Raw genomic sequence first — 16,508 nt, 5'->3', positions numbered from 1 at the left:
ACTCTGGAAATCAACATAACTTGAGAAATGTGAAGCTACATGCACTTTGAAAACTAGCTAATGATCCAAAGTAGTTCAGATTATAAACAATAAATGATGCAAGCACCAAAAAACACAAAATGCAACATGATGTACAAGGACTACAAACATGGTCTTGTGTATCAGACGTTCAAAAGGAAGAGGGTGATTCCTGATCGTGGAGGAGCACAAGCAAAGTATTTGGAAAAGGTAGTGGCACCTGATAAATCAAATAGCCCATTAGGTGTAGTTGCAATATCACCTGACCCACAAAATACCCCAACTCTAGAAGACTCTAGCCCTACTACACTGGTGATTTCTGATGCCCCAACTCAGCAGACCCCAACTGCAGCAAAGAGTATGATTATGCCAGTTGACATAGCACCAGCTGTACGACACAAAACCCCCATTCCAGCAAAGAGTACACCAAATCTAGTTGCCAAATCCCTTTTCGAACCAGAGAGAGCCCCAATTGCAGCAAATAGGACCCCTGTTCCATTTCTTCCCAGTTTAGAAGACGAAGCTTATGGTGTTGTCAGGAACTTTGTGCACATCTTTCCTTCATGGAAAGATTATACCGCAGACACAGAACAATTTCCAGTATTCCTCCGCAACTTACGCATAAGTAATGTACTAATGTTATTCATGGTCATTATTGCATATGTTTATGGTGACAGAAGACACAAGATTTCATTCTTTTAAATAGGCGACGAGCAAACTGGATTGTGATGACGAGCAAGGGTTGGTTGCACTTTTCAAGCACTCGTTGATGAAGTATCGTTCCTACTCGAGGCAAGCGCACTTCGACGGGCAAGCCTCTGAACGAAATTTCTGTAAAGTCTCCGGTGCTACATTTATTCGACGGTGACTGGAATAATCTTGTTACACATTGGTCTCGGCTACAGCGTAAGGTACTGTCTATGATATCACATCACAATTTGAACTACATTTCTGCATTTGCCTTAATGTCTCACTTGTGAGAAAACTGTTAGCAGAAGAACATTCGTTCTCAAGGGACCACAGAATCTCGCAACTATACTGCACACTGCATTGCTCTTGTGAGTACCTCTTGCACTGTATGACCATACTTACTTTCATAGTTGTTTGATTATGTAGCATCACTGCACATGTTAGCCTCGTAATCGTCCATTTGGTGGATATTATAAGATCCGTATGGACTCTTACATAAATTTAGAATCACCCCAATGCTTTTGAAGAGGTTTAGCTCTGCGGTCCTCTTGTAAGGACTGAACGTGGTCTATCACTGTACTTACATTAACAGCTACTCCCTCCGTCCCATAATATAAGAACGTTTTGTACAGTACACCAGTGTTCAAAACACTCTTGTATTATGGGAAGAGGGATTGGTTCATTTTTAGCATTCTGCATCTTATCTCCCTCGCCCACCATTTACTAAAAAAGATCAGATCTATATTTAGTCTTACCAACAAATAGAATACACAGACAATGCCAGTGCAAAAGTGTAGCCCATTGCTCTTGTCAGTACATTTTGTCCTGTAACGCTTGTACTTCCAGGGATTGGTAGTTGATTATGTAGCATCAATCTGCATCTTATCTTCATTATCCTCTATCCCTTCCAGTATTATCATATCTATAATTACTCTCTACAAAATGTAGAGTACATGCAATGTTTATGAAGAAGATTATGTGCTGAAATTCTTGAGTTATCCTTCTAAAGCCTTATAAAGCCGGTGTTAACTGTTAATGTAAGTCAGTCCTTCTAAAGCCTTTATCCTCAACTGCTGTTTAATTTGCTCATACTCCCTATCGTTTACTGCTGTTTAGTTTGCTGTTTCTACCAAAATGCATGTTCGTAAGAACCGTAAGTTCTAAGTTTTACTTGTAAAACCAAATTCCTTTATCATACCATGCACATTACTTAATACTCCCTATATGTATGCTTGTTTTTGTGGATCTATAATCCAGTGTGTGGTGAAGCAGCCCACGTTTGCACCTTGTCATCTCCTGTTTTATCTTACTGATGTGGCTGATGATATGAACAACATGCCATGCACATTATCCAAAATAGATATAATGATTTTCTTTACCCTTCATCTATGCTTGTTATGTTGACATGGTAATCCATTAGTGTGGTGAAGCTCCCCGCATTATGAACAATGCCGAATTATTCTATTGACATTTTGAACTTACTCTGTATTTTCTAATTTGAAATTGGATAGAATTGACAGAACAGTTATCATCTTTGTTTATACACGTGCAAAACCTATCATCTCTCTGCCTTGTTTCAGGGTGATATGCCTGATTGCATGCACAAGTCCGCTGAAGGCTGTGAGACAAACCCAACATATATTGCAGCAAAGAAGGCAAAACATCTTGAAGATAGCGAGACAACCCCAAAGTCTTGTCTTGATGCAGTGTTCAAGTTACTTGAGACTAACAGTCAGACAAGCTCACAGAATTCGTTGTCTGAATCAGTTCGACTTCTTCAGTCCCAAGTTCTAGCAAAAAGGCATTCTACAACTCAACTTCGACTTGAAGTCCTATCTCTAAGAAAGATTGCGGAGAACACCAATGAGAACCTCATCGCTAAACAGCTACACCTGGAAGCTATGACCGACATGCTAGGCCGGTCTCACAGCTTTGCACAGCAGCTTGCGCAGCAGTTCCCCCACAAGGCTAACCTTTCTTGAACTGTCTTTGAAGTGTTCTCGGTTCAGTATTATTTTGTTACGCTGCAATGGTGCCCAGTTTTTGTAATTTGCTTCTTCGTTGCGCTTTATGATCACTGGTGGCGAACTTCGATGCCCAGTGGATGTAATATACCTTAAATCCTTTATTGTATAGTGTAGGTTTATTCTTAGTTACTATGCCGTAATTTCTTTATTGTATAGACTAGGTTTGTTCTTAATTCCTACTAGTTACTGCCATCATTCACTATCTGAAAAAAAATTAGATGTAGTTGACTGGACCAAAACATTCGACTCTAATGGGCCAGGTTTTTAGCGGGCCACAATTGGGCCGACCTATGTCTTTCTTGGGCCTGAATGATTGGGGCCTTCATGTTGGGGAACGTAGTAATTTCAAAAATTCCTATGCACATGCAAGATCATGGTGATGCATAGCAACGAGAGGGGAGAGTGTTGTCTACGTACCCTCGTAGACCGAAAGCAGAAGCGTTAGCACAACGCGGTTGATGTAGTCGTACGTCTTCACGGCCCGACCGATCAAGCACCGAATCTATGGCACCTCCGAGTTCTAGCACACGTTCAGCTCAATGACAATCCCCGGACTCCGATCCAGCAGAATGTCGGGGAAGAGTTCCGTTAGCACGACGGCTTGGTGACGATCTTGATGTTCTACTGTCGCAGGGCTTCGCCTAAGCACCGCTACAGTATTATCGACGATTATGGTGGAGGAGGGCACCGCACACGGCTAATAGATCTCAAGGATCAATTGTTGTGTCTATGGGGTGCCCCCTGGCCACGTATATAAAGGAGTGGAGGAGGGGAGGGCCGGCCCTCTCTATGGCGCGCCCTAGGGGAGTCCTACTCCCACCGGGAGTAGGATTCCCCCTTTCCTAGTAGAACTAGGATCCCTTCCAAGTAGTAGGAGTAGGAGTGAAGGAAAGGGAAGGGAAAAGGAGAAGGAAGGAAGGGGGCGCCCCCCTTCCATAGTTCAATTTGGACCAGACCAAGGGGAGGGGTGCGGCCACCCTTGAGGCCCTTTTCCTTCTTTCCCGTATGGCCCAATAAGGCCCAATACGTATTCCCGTAACTCTCTGATACTCCGAAAAATACCCGAATCACTCGGAACCTTTCCGATGTCCGAATATAGTCGTCCAATATATCGATCTTTACGTCTCGACCATTTCGAGACTCCTCGTCATGTCCCCGATCTCACCCGGGACTCCGAACTCCTTCGGTACATCAAAACTCGTAAACTCATAATATAACTGTCATCGAAACCTTAAGCGTGCGGACCCTACGGGTTCGAGAATAATGTAGACATGACCGAGACACGTCTCTGGTCAATAACCAATAGAGGAACCTGGATGCTCATATTGGCTCCCACATATTCTACGAAGATCTTTATCGGTCAGACCGCATAACAACATACGTTGTTCCCTTTGTCATCGGTATGTTACTTGCCCGAGATTCGATCCTCGATATCTCAATACCTAGTTCAATCTCGTTACCGGCAAGTCTCTTTACTCGTTCCGTAATACATCATCCTGCAACTAACTCATTAGTTGCAATGCTTGCAAGGCTTAAGTGATGTGCATTACCGAGAGGGCCTAGAGATACCTCTCCGACAATCGAAGTGACAAATCCTAATCTCGAAATACGCCAACCCAACAAGTACCTTCGGAGACACCTGTAGAGCACCTTTATAATCACCCAGTTACATTGTGATGTTTGGTGGCACACAAAGTGTTCCTCCGGTAAACGGGAGTTGCATAGTCTCATAGTCACAGGAACATGTATAAGTCATGAAGAAAGCAATAGCAACAAACTAAATGATCAAGTGCTATGTTAACGGAATGGGTCAAGTCAATCACATCATTCTCCTAATGATGTGATCCCGTTAATCAAATGACAACTCATGTCTATGGTTAGGAAACATAACCATCTTTGATCAAAGAGCTAGTCAAGTAGAGACATACTAGTGACACTCTGTTTGTCTATGTATTCACACATGTATTATGTTTCCGGTTAATACAATTCTAGCATGAATAATAAATATTTATCATGATATAAGGAAATAATAATAACTTTATTATTGCCTCTAGGGCATATTTCCTTCAGTCTCCCACTTAGCGCCAGGCCCAAACTTACACTGGCCTATATTTTAGTTAGGCCTTTTGTCGACCCAGCGCTTAGTTTGGCCTAGGTACCGTTGGCCCATTAACAGGCTGAATATTGTACTCACCTGTTACGGCCGAGATGAAACCACGGGCCTTTAGCAGGCCAAAATGCATGTTGGGCCTCAATTTTCACTAGTCGTCGACGGACCTTTAGCAGGCCGAAATGTAGACCGGGCCGTTTTGGGCCCAATTAGCTCACGGGCCATTACCAGGACGAAACATATCTCGGGCCTTAGTTGGCCCACTGATATCATGGGCCTTTAAGAGGCCGAAAGCATAGCACAGTCATCTACGGGCCGAATTACGCGACATGCGTTTAACAGGCCCAAAGTCACGTTGGGCTTAACTGTTGCCACCTTTAGCACGGGCCGTTGGGGGCCCGATGTCCCGTCGGACCATGTATGGCCCATGGGCAGCACGGTCCATTCCCAGGCCGAAAGTCACACCGGGCTGAAATGGGCCCATGTCTACATCAGGCCTCTAACAGGCCGAAAGTCACTGGGCTGTAGTTGGACCCAAATATTGGGCGAACAATTAACGGGCCACATCTGGCTTCGGGCCGTAAATGGGCCCAAATATTGGGCAAACAATTAATGGGCCAGATCTGGCTTCAGGCTGTAAATGGTCCTTTATTAAGCAGGCCGCTATTGGGCTGGCCCACTAGTACCTGGTCTAGTTCTACGGGCCTTTGACTAGGCCGGCCTTTTTAACCTATATGGGCCTCTGTTGGGCTCAACCACATGTCGACGTATCATAGGCATGTCTCCTCCAATGGACGGGTGACATCCGGCCCACTAACGAGCTGACAAGTGTTCCCTTCGGCCAATCAGAAATTTACATGTGGAAATTTCCCATTGGTCAGGGCTGTTAACGGGTTATCAGATCCAAAATCCGACCCGATAGCTTAACGTCATTCCGTTACGGTGGATGCCACGTGTCGGTCACCCTTGGCGAAAGCACTTCTGTGACGCACGATTTATCGTCATGGAAGTGGACACTTCCATGATGATAATTTTGGTAATGTCATGGAACACTTCTACGACAGCACAGGTATGACTATCTTGATTCTGTCATAAAATTGTCATGGATGTACATGCATGACAAAAAACGCGACCTACTATGACAAACACGTATCATCACGGAAGTGTATTTTTTTGTAGTGGTGGGTGGCCCCCTCCTCCCTTCCCACTCCTCAATGATCGAGCCATGAAGAAGTGGCATCATGAGCATCGATGAGTCCGCGTGGAACTCAGTCCAGCATTTATCTCGCCAAGGGTAAATCTTGAGTGGAACGTTGGTGCAAATCTGTTGGTCGATGTCCCGGCAAGCATGCTCCGGCAAGGTCTTTCGCATCAGCATGGCCCTTGTGCCCACCGCCATGAGATCCTTAACAAGTATGAGCAAAGGGAGAGAGGAGCTGACCCTTCTTTGCTACCATGCCTCATCAGCTGCAAGCATTTAAATAAACCCCACTGGCTATTGCTGGGGACAGGCGCATAGCTAATAACCTGCCAAGTCTATCCCTTGTGCGCCTTCTCGTTTGTTGTATTTTCAGAACAAGGGTGGATACCGGAAGAGGAGGAACAATCGCAAGTGGAGAAGAAAGTATTATACAAGACCAAATGTACGAGCGGTGAAGAAGGGGAGCATGAACAAAAGCTAAGTTAACATGCGCATCGGCTTTTTCTTTGAAGTTTTTGCATCATTATCCCTTGGACAACTAGGAGTTTTGTATGACAAGCCTTTTTGTATGATGGTACCTTAATTTATTTGACTGTGCCCCTACTTTGTTTCGAGCCTGCTCAACATGGTAGGTGGCTGCATCGAAGACTGATAAGGAAAAACGTGCCAGGTCATATCCTCGCCAACTGAATGCTAAGGACCTGTTCCTCGCAGCAATCACGATAGTATGCTACTAGCGGGCAACCAAAGTATGCAAAAGAAAGTAACCATACGAACATCAATGGGTAAACAAAAGAGGTATAACTGTGTTAACATAATTAAACATCAGTCCAATGAGTGAAAAATCAGAAATGGTACAGATCCTAAGCACATGACACATGATTGTTTTTGTTATAGGGCACTGCGGCAATAAGAATGGTTTAGGGCTGAGCTTGGTGGTCTCTGGGAACCCTGGGGATGGAGATAACCTTGTCGGCAAAGGGACCAGCCTTCTCCTGAGTAGCAGAAACGTCGGCACCCGGCGGCAGCCTCCTGAAGCCATCGACAAGGTCGAGGTCTCGGTGACAATAAGAGAGATTGCTCAAAACCATGAAGAGAGCATCATAGGCAAGCTTCCGGGACTCTTTTGCAAAACAAGTGGCCCTTTCATCGTCATACATCTTCAGCCCTTTGATCAAGCCTTCAAAGAAGAGCATCAACTTGATGCTTGGAACTTCGTGGCTATTGACGGAGAAAGCCCAACTCTTCATGTCCATCTCCGAGATCTGGGCAGCCAGGCGGTCAGCGATATCAACCAAGCTCTTCATCCAGAGGTCATGCTACTCAACTTGGTTTTGCAATTTGTCCTCGACATCTTTTCGGGAGTTCTCGCATTGTCCAAGTCCTTCATCAACAGCTGCTCAAGAGCTCCGGCAAACTCAATCCTACTCTCTAAGGTGCAAGCCTTTCCTTCATGTCAGTAATGGTACCGCTGGCAGTGTCGAGGTCCTTGCTCTTGGAGGAAAGCTGCAGTTGCACCTCCTTCAAAAGGGTTTCTGCTTTTTGTGCTTTCTCTTTAAGAGCCATGGTTTCCTTGGAGCTCCTGGCAAGGTTCTCTATCAGCTTGGCCACCTGTTGATCAAGATCAGCCTTGGTAGTAGAGGCAGAGGCAAGTTCATCGGCAATCTTCTTTAGCTAGGTAGCAGAGTCGATGGTGAGCGTGTCAAGATCCGCCTTGTGCTTGTCATCCAGATCCTTGGTGCGTTGTTGGATAAGTGCCTCAAATTCTCCATCCTTGTTGTGGAGGGTGGCCTCAAGGTTCCCTTCCCGAGAAGAGATGTATTTTTCTTTGGTGTTCAGAAGTACTTCACGCTCCGCCAGGCGGACCTCCCAGGCATCGACATCCTCTTTGGCCATGGTTATCACCTCCTATTGCCACTTGAGGGATTGGAAGTGTTTGCTATGCCACTCACGCAGTTCGCTAACCTTGTCCCTCAGTTTCTGATCCAAGAGGCTGGCTGAGTCACACTGCTCCTTGATCGCCTGCCGCTTCAAGCTATATCTGCTCTACATATCCTTGATGCATGTCACCACGGACTCCAAGAAGGATCGGTCCATAGCCACACCAATAGGATCATATGTCTCTTTAGCTCGCTGGGACAACGGTGCCAAGATGCATTGGATCTCTTTGTCAAAATCCGCACTGATCGCAATAGATGAGTCGGGGGCTACAAGTCCAGGTTGGGCAAGGACTAGCGCCAACTTGCTTGAGGATAGCTGTGGGACTGCGGCTGATGTACCACATGGAGGAAGGGGCCACATTGTTTGTAGAGGGATCTTCTCCTCCACAACTCTGTCCTGGCTAGGTGTGATGCCATGGGCTTTCTCCGCCCCTCCAGGAAATTCTTGTATGGTCCCAGTAGCCTGACCTTGACCTTCCGCGGTAGCAATCCTGGTGGCCTCCTCGGCAACATCTTTCCCAATGATGGCCACTTCTTCCAGTAGCTCAGGTTCCTCTACCAATGAAGATGCAGGCAAATTTAACAAGCAATGATAAAGAGATGCTACGAGGTACTGGGTCGGGGACCTAGGAATGAAATAATCCATATAAGAAGAAACAAGAGCAAGCAGGTTACCCGATGGCGCTTGTTGCGGAAGGCCATTAGTCTCCCCGGCAACATAAGTTGTCGTGATGCGGTCTATGTCCCCTTCTTCGGTAACCATGACATCAACTTGGGCCGACCCTTCAGTGGAGGCCCTCTCTGGTGATTTCCCTACTTGGACAACAGATGGGGTGGGCCCCACGCTAGTGGGTCTCCTCTCCTTACTTGGCGGGGGATGGAGCATGGTATGCCGCGTCTCTCCTGGTGGGCGAAACTTGCTCCATACTATCGCGCTGGGGGCTAGGCCAGGGGCTAGGCGCATGATCTTCTGTGCTATATCCCACTAGGCTCGTGCCCGCCAAAGGCCCACGCGGCGCCACCTATTTGGTTCTCTTGGCTTGATGGATGAGGGGTTCTTCATCTCCGACGAGTCAGCAAGCAAGACTGAGATATGCAAGCGTCAAGTACATATTTTCTCGAAAAATAAAATTTAGTGATCTGCTTACTCTGGATCGATGAGCATAGATCCTAGCGCGAATCCCATGGGTGGCGGGCTCGACCTGCTCCTCTTCAGAGTCGGGGGAAGAGATCTCCCTGGCAACTTTGAGCTCTTTGGTGGAACCAGGGGCTCCACCGGGGTTGAGCTGCGCGAGGAAGCTAAACTTGACTGGGGCTGGGATCAACCCCGGTGACTGTTCGTCGCTTGGCGGGAAGGGTTTGGGCCTCAGAAAGACGAGAGGAATGGTGACGTACCACATCCGGCTCGTCGCTCTTGGAGGCAATTTTCTTCACCCTCTTGGTGGCTGGTGCGGGACTAGAGGCCGTTGCCCCCGGCTATCCCGCCAGCATGGTTGTTGGTCTAGGTCCGACTCTGGAGCTTGTGGGCCCGTGACAAGCCATTCCTCCTCAGGCTGTTCTGCTTCTCCAGCCTCGCCACCTCCTTGGGCCTCTGCTGCCGCGGCCTGATGAATTTTGGCCCCAGCAGTGTCGATCCCGGCAACCTCCTCTGTGGCGTGCTTCTCACTCTTTTCATATAAAGAGCCTTTGCCTTCGGCCTCCACTTCTTCTTCCTCCTCCTCCTCTTCTCTGGGCCTCGCCTTCTCGGCAGCCTGAAGCGCTTTGTCCTCTTCAATTCATCTCCTGATAAATTTCGCCTCTACCGTGGAGGTGCGCTTGAACATGTTGCCCTCCACCCTGGTAGCCCTTCCTTCTAGGTTGGAGACCTAGTCGATCTCTTCATCTAGCTCGGGCATTTGCCAACTGGCCTCAACCCCGTAAGAGTCATAGTGTGGCATCCACTTCAGAATTTGGTCCCTAGGAGAGTTGATGTGCAGTGGGATGACCCTTCCCAGCAGGCGGAATGGCCCGAGGCTGATGAATAGCTGCTCGCATAGCCAACCTTGGGCGTATACGGACATGTTATTGGTGAGGCTCGGGTACAGGCGCATCCTGTCAACAACATCCCCGTGCTCCCAGGCGCATCTGTCCCTCTTCTGAAGTGGCGCAATGCGGGAAACCACAACCACCTATGGGACCAAGAGAACCTTGCTGGTTCGGTGAGGGGATGGCATGTTGCATAAAGAGCAGAGGAGCGTGGAACAACAGCAGAGATCACACATGCAATTTTTACCCAGGTTTGGGCTTCCGTGAGGCGTAAAAACCCTACTCCTTCTTTAGTGGATTGATGGTGGGAAAATTTGTGGTGAGCATAGCACGCTTGCCCGACAGGGTTGCTCCAGGGCAAAGCAGCTACGCGTGTACTGTGGCGCCCTGGCTCAAAGCAACCGGTTTACCTTGCATTGCCAGCACAGAGATGAAGTGTTCTGGCCAGACACAACAACTTGGTACAGAAAACAACCGCTTTATTGATCCTAGCAGAAACATAGGTTTGGTATTACATCAAGTAGCGAGGCCAAGCGGCAGACACAGTGCGGCAGAACAATATGTACATTATTTAATGAACATGAAGGGGCCTCGATCAAGATAACTACGCAGCAGCGGAATGACAACGCAGTGGAACTCCATAGCACAGGGACACCGATGTGGAAACGATCTAGACACAGGAAGCTCTCCAATCCAAAACGACTTTCCTGAAATCTGACATGACACGCCAGGTCAGTACATTGAATGTACTTGCAAGCTCACAACAATCATAAGCATAATGGCAAACAATATCATGACAATTAATCAGGTTTAATGCAATGCAAGACATATTATTGATGCAGTGATAAGTCAACTTTTGCACTTAGTCCTGTAGACTCTCTTACCAGACGGGTTACCTCATAACCAGAAAGGCGATCATACCTGGATCACAAACAAAACCAACACTTTGTTCCTACAATGATCATCTTCATGATCTCACAGGTCATCACACAACTAGTGCCAAACATAAACTTTAGTGTGCAAGATTAATTATAAATGTTGATCCATGGTGTGACTTACTCACGAGCTATGTCCGTAACCAAGGACTCGGCTATCGATAGATTGAAAATACACTCTGCAGAGGTAGTGCACTTTACCCACACCACGGAACCCATGCCTCGTCTTCCCATTCAGGTGGACCAACGATGTTTCGATAGAACCCTCCCATTGCCATGACACTTTCCCGACCACTCTGACTAACTCCCCACTGCACTAAGTCATGGGTGGCCCTGTGCCTACCAAAGGCATCAATGGCCACCGTCGTGGCAAAATGGTCCCAAAGAGGGACAAGGTACCATAACAACAAACGGGCACACAAGGTTATGTATGCTTACCAGGCCAGGGTACCGCACGCCCATAACCTTCCCTCATTGGAGGCATCGGCGAGAGGCATGACAACAGACCGAATAACGACCTTCCCATAAAGGCAAATGTGGTTGCAGTGGGAAAAACTTGATTCACTGGCACAAGGACTCGCTCAACGTTATGTTCAAGTTAAATTAACATCAGTTTTAACTTGAAATAAAATAACTCGAGTCACAATATGCCATGAAAATGCAACTATTCGACATGCATCACATACCACTTAAAGTAAACAGATCAACATCATCAAAACTCTCTTCTTGCACTACTCATCATTAAACATTACTAGTTTTAGTTCTCATCATTTTGGTTATAACATAATATATTAAAATCAATTAATCACATAATTAAACCACCATAATTCATATCCAAAAGTATAACCACACAATATAAAATTTCTTGTACTGCCTTAAACTAGTTCAAACACTCAAGCAGTACTGTAACGTAAGCATCCAATCATGACAAAGTAATTAACACAAGCAATATTTATTTAAGCAATTAAATGCATGAAAAATAACTCATATTCAAGTTGGAAAAATCATAGATATTGAAATGACACCATACAAGTGTTGGTGTGGCTTGCCTTCGTACATAGGAGGTTCACACTCCTCCTGGTTATTTTCAAGACAAGCTTTTCCCTCTGAAAATAATTAAGAACTACAAAACAAAATATCAAGATTCATTCTGAAAATCACCAGAAATTCAAGGCAGCAAGGAAAAATCTCCATTTTGGCGTGCTGCTAGAACTTTCCAACACAAACACAATGCAAAAAAGAATCAACTCATTTGGGCTTATGGTTTAATAATTATGGCTGGTCAAAGTTTCTGGTCAAATATTAATTTAAATTTGAATTAAAGAAAATCAGAGGAGGTGACATCGATGAAGTATTCCTGGGATACGCCTCCACTCGTAACGCTTCGGGCGCGAGTGGTGAGGTTGACAGCGGGTCCCACACATCAGGTCGGGGGCAGTGAGAGAGAGAAAACAGAGACGGGCGGCGCTTCGCCGGTGCTTTCTCCGGCAAGGAGAGCCCGACGGCCAGATCGAGAGGGATGGATGGATAGAGGAGAAACTTGCGCACCTACCTGTACCCGTGGCTTGCTAGAGGTAGACGGACGGGGTCGGAATGGGCTTCTACAGTGGCTGCAGAAAGCGAAGCTCGCCAGAGTTGAAGAAGACGGCGACATGGGGCTGCACCAGGGGCTCCAACGGGTTCGGACGGCACCAGTGGGCCACCAGTGAGTCTCCTGAGGAGTGGTCTGGGCTCGAGGGGCACCGGAGTGAGGAGGAGGGGCTGTGGGGATCACCTGAGAGCTCGGGTCAGGGACGGCAGCCGGAGGCTTGCCCGACTGGGCTGCGGCTATGCTACGGGTTTGTGGAGATTGGGCGGTGAGCTTGGAATGCCCGGAGAGGCTAGAGGGGTCTAAATTGATAGATGGAGGGGAGTCGGTGTTCGTGGCTCCGTTGGAGCTCTCTAGAAGCGGCACACGATGACGAGGGGCGCCAGCAAGGAGGGGGCAAGGTTTCAGAGCTCACACGGCCACTACGAAGCTCGAAGACGAGCATAGGAGGCGGTTGGGGAAGAAGACAGGGGCACGGGCACACTGTGGCTTTGGCCGCGACCTATTCGTGCTCACGGCGGCTGCTCCGGCATCGGCGAGCGGCAGGGAGGGGTAAAGGGCGATGAGATGAGATGAAGGCGGTGGCATGGCACGGCAGTCGTCGGCGAGCTCTGGAACAATCACGCGTTGAACAAACACTCGGGCGCAACACAGAGCGTGTCGGGCGCGTTGCCAGGGTTGTGTCTTCACGCGGTCACCACGATGGCATGGTCAAAATGACGCCCACGCGATGCCAAACCCTATCTACTGTGTTGTCCGTGCAGTGTTTAGTCTAAAGGAGGAGATGTCTCACTACCAGGCCGACTAGAAAAGACTAGAGCTTCTTAGCAAGTTTCTGGACAGAAACTTGGTTGCCAAGTTTGGAGGTCTTCTAGTATGATATTAGGGCTAATCTTTTGGATTTAAGCTTTACTTAGGAAGGTAATGAAGTTCAAGAAAAACCAGCCTCATTGGATCAAGGAAAAGGGTACTTGCTGTCGAAACTGCAATTTGTGTCCAGAACAGAAATGATTTTCTACAGCAAAAATATTCCAAAAATTTATGACATATTTTTGCTCTGGGAGGTGGGCCAAGGCCAAAGAATATATGATAATTTTCTCAGATTTTTGGGACCAAGAAAAATGGGGGTTGCTTTGGAGCACAAGTTTCTGAATTGAATTTCAGAGAAGTAAATTGCTTTGGAGAACAAGTTGCTTTTGGGATTTTTCAGAGAAAGAATGATGATTAAGAGAGGGATGGGTCACTTGGGTGAAAATCAAGGACATGCCCAAGTGGTTAAGCCCATTTGAATTAATTCAAAAACCCCAAATTCAAAGCAGAGGGAAAAGAAGTCCGAAAAAATAGAGAAGGCAAAAACCATGCTGTCATGAACCTCCCCCACTTAGGATGAATCTTGTCCTCGAGATTCAGTTGCTCGAGAAAACAATTCTGGGTAGGTTGTCCTTAGAAATTCCTCTCTTTCCCAGGTTGCTTCTTCCTCGGTGTGATGCTCCCACTGAACCTTATAAAACTTTATCACTTTACTACGAGTGACTCTTTCTGTATCATCCAATATTCTGAATGGTCTCTCCTCATAGATTAAATCCTTAGCAAGCTCTATTTCTACCATATCAGTCCTTTTCTCGGGTGAAAAAATACACCTTCTTAGGTGTGAGACATGGAACACATTGTGTACTTCTGACAATTTTGGTGGCAATTCCGACTGATAAGCAACTGTGCCCACTCTGTTCATCACTGGGAACAGACCAATATATCTGGGTGCCAATTTTCCTCAGGTCTGAAATCTCTTGACTCCTTTCATGGGTGTGACTCGGAGGTACACATGGTCTCTGGGTTCAAAATTGATCTGATGATGCTTTGTATCATAGTAACTCTTCTTTTAGGACTTGACCAACTGCAGTCTATCTCGGATCTCCTTGACTTGCTTTTCAACCTCCATCATTAAATCAGTTCCTAAAATGTGGCTATCTCTGGTTTGAGACCAGTTTAGCGGAGTGCGGCACTTCTGGCCATACAGAGCTTCATAAGGTGACATCTTCAGGCTGGTCTGGAAACTGTTATTGTAGGAGAATTCAGCATACGATAGAAAATCTTTTCACTTGGGTCCTTGGGCCAAAGCACATGCTCGGAGCATATCTTCGAGTATTTTATTTACCCGCTCAATCGGCCCGTTTGTCTAAGGATGATAAGCTATGCTGTACTTTAGGGCAGTCCCCAAGGCTTGATGGAGACGTGCCCAGAATGCTATGGTAAAGAGAGAACCTTGATCTGAAGTAATTCTTGTTGGCAGTCCATGCAAACTGACAATCCTGGACACATATAATTGTGCGAGTTGGTAAGCTTGGTAGGTGGTTCAGATGGGAATGAAGTGAGCTACCTTTGTCAGCGTGTCCACCACGACCCATACTGCATCATTGCCTCGGTGTCTTTGATAAGCATGTGATGAAGTCCATGCAGACATCATCCCACTTCCATTGCGGAACGAGTAGGGGTTGGAGAAGTCTAGCGAGTTTCTGGTGTTCCGCCTTAACTATGTTGCATATATCGCAGCAAGCGACAAAGTATGCGATGTCTTTCTTCATTCCATCCCACCAAAATATCTGGCGAAGATCTTCATACATTTTGGTACCTCCTGGGTGAATTGAGTACGAAGATTTGTGTGCTTACCAAGATCTTCTTTCTTAGGTCTACTTGCTCAGGTACGTAAATCCATCCTCAAAACCTTAACGTACCTTGCTGATCCTTGGAGAAATCCGGAGTCTTGTATTCTATCATATGCTTGACATGGTGTTGCAGAACTGGGCCATCTAGCTGTGCCCTCCGGATCTCATCCTCGAGGGTAGGAGTAAATTCCAATATATTAGCCAGACTGGCATCAACAATAACCAAATTAAGCTGAGCGATCTCTTCTTGGAGTTCGGGAGGCAAGGACTCCATCATGGCATTCATACTAGCATGCTTGCGGGTGAGGGCATCGCCAACCACGTTGGCTTTACCCGTAAGATAATTTATTCCAAGGTCATAATCCTTGACCAACACGAGCCATCTTCGCTGGTGGAGGTTTAAGTCTGGTTGAATGAATATATACTTGAGACTCTTGTGGTTGGTAAATAATTGACACCTTTTTCCAATGAGGTAGTGTCTCCAAATTTTCAAAGCATGCACAATTGCGGCCAACTCCAAATCATGTGTTGGATAGTTCCCTTCATGAGGTCGTAGCTGTCGAGATGTGTATGCTACAATCTTGCCATCTTGCATGAGTACGCACCCAATACCTCTCCTGGATGCATCATAGTATACATCAAAGGTGCGGTAGATGTCTGGAAGAGTCAATACTGGTGTTGTTGTCAGCCTGGTCTTTAGCTCATTAAAGCTTTTCTCATAGTCCTTAGTCCATTGAAACTTCTTATCTTTCTTGAGGAGCTCTGTCATCGGCTTGGCAATCTTAGAGAAACCTTCGATGAAGCAGCAGTAGTATCTGGTTAATCCAAGGAAACTACGGATCTGGGATACTATCGTGGGCGCCGTCCAATCAAGAACGTCCTTCACCTTACTTGGATCCATGGATATCCCTTCTGCTAAAAGAACATGCCCTTAAAATCCAACTTTCTTGAGCCAAAACTCACATTTTCTAAACATCGCATATAGCTGATGGTCACGGAGCCTTTGCAAAACTGCTCTGAGGCTTTCATCGATGAATACCACCACAAACTTATCCAAGAAATCCATGAATACCTTATTCATCATATGCAGGAAAAAGGCAAGGGCATTGGTGAGGCTGAAAGACATAACTGTATATTCATAAAGACCGTATTGAGTAGTGAACGCAGTCTTAGGAATATCTTCCTTCTTGATTTTTAGCTGGTGATATCCGTTCCTCAAATCAATCTTGGAGAATACTTTTGCCCCATTGAGTTGATCAAACAAATCATCAATCCTCAATAGTGGATACTTGTTCTTGATAGTGACATCGT

This window comes from Triticum dicoccoides, chromosome 3A, assembly GCF_002162155.2.
Source record: "Triticum dicoccoides isolate Atlit2015 ecotype Zavitan chromosome 3A, WEW_v2.0, whole genome shotgun sequence".
Lineage (NCBI taxonomy): Eukaryota > Viridiplantae > Streptophyta > Magnoliopsida > Poales > Poaceae > Triticum > Triticum dicoccoides.
Note: the sequence above shows the minus strand (reverse complement) of the source record.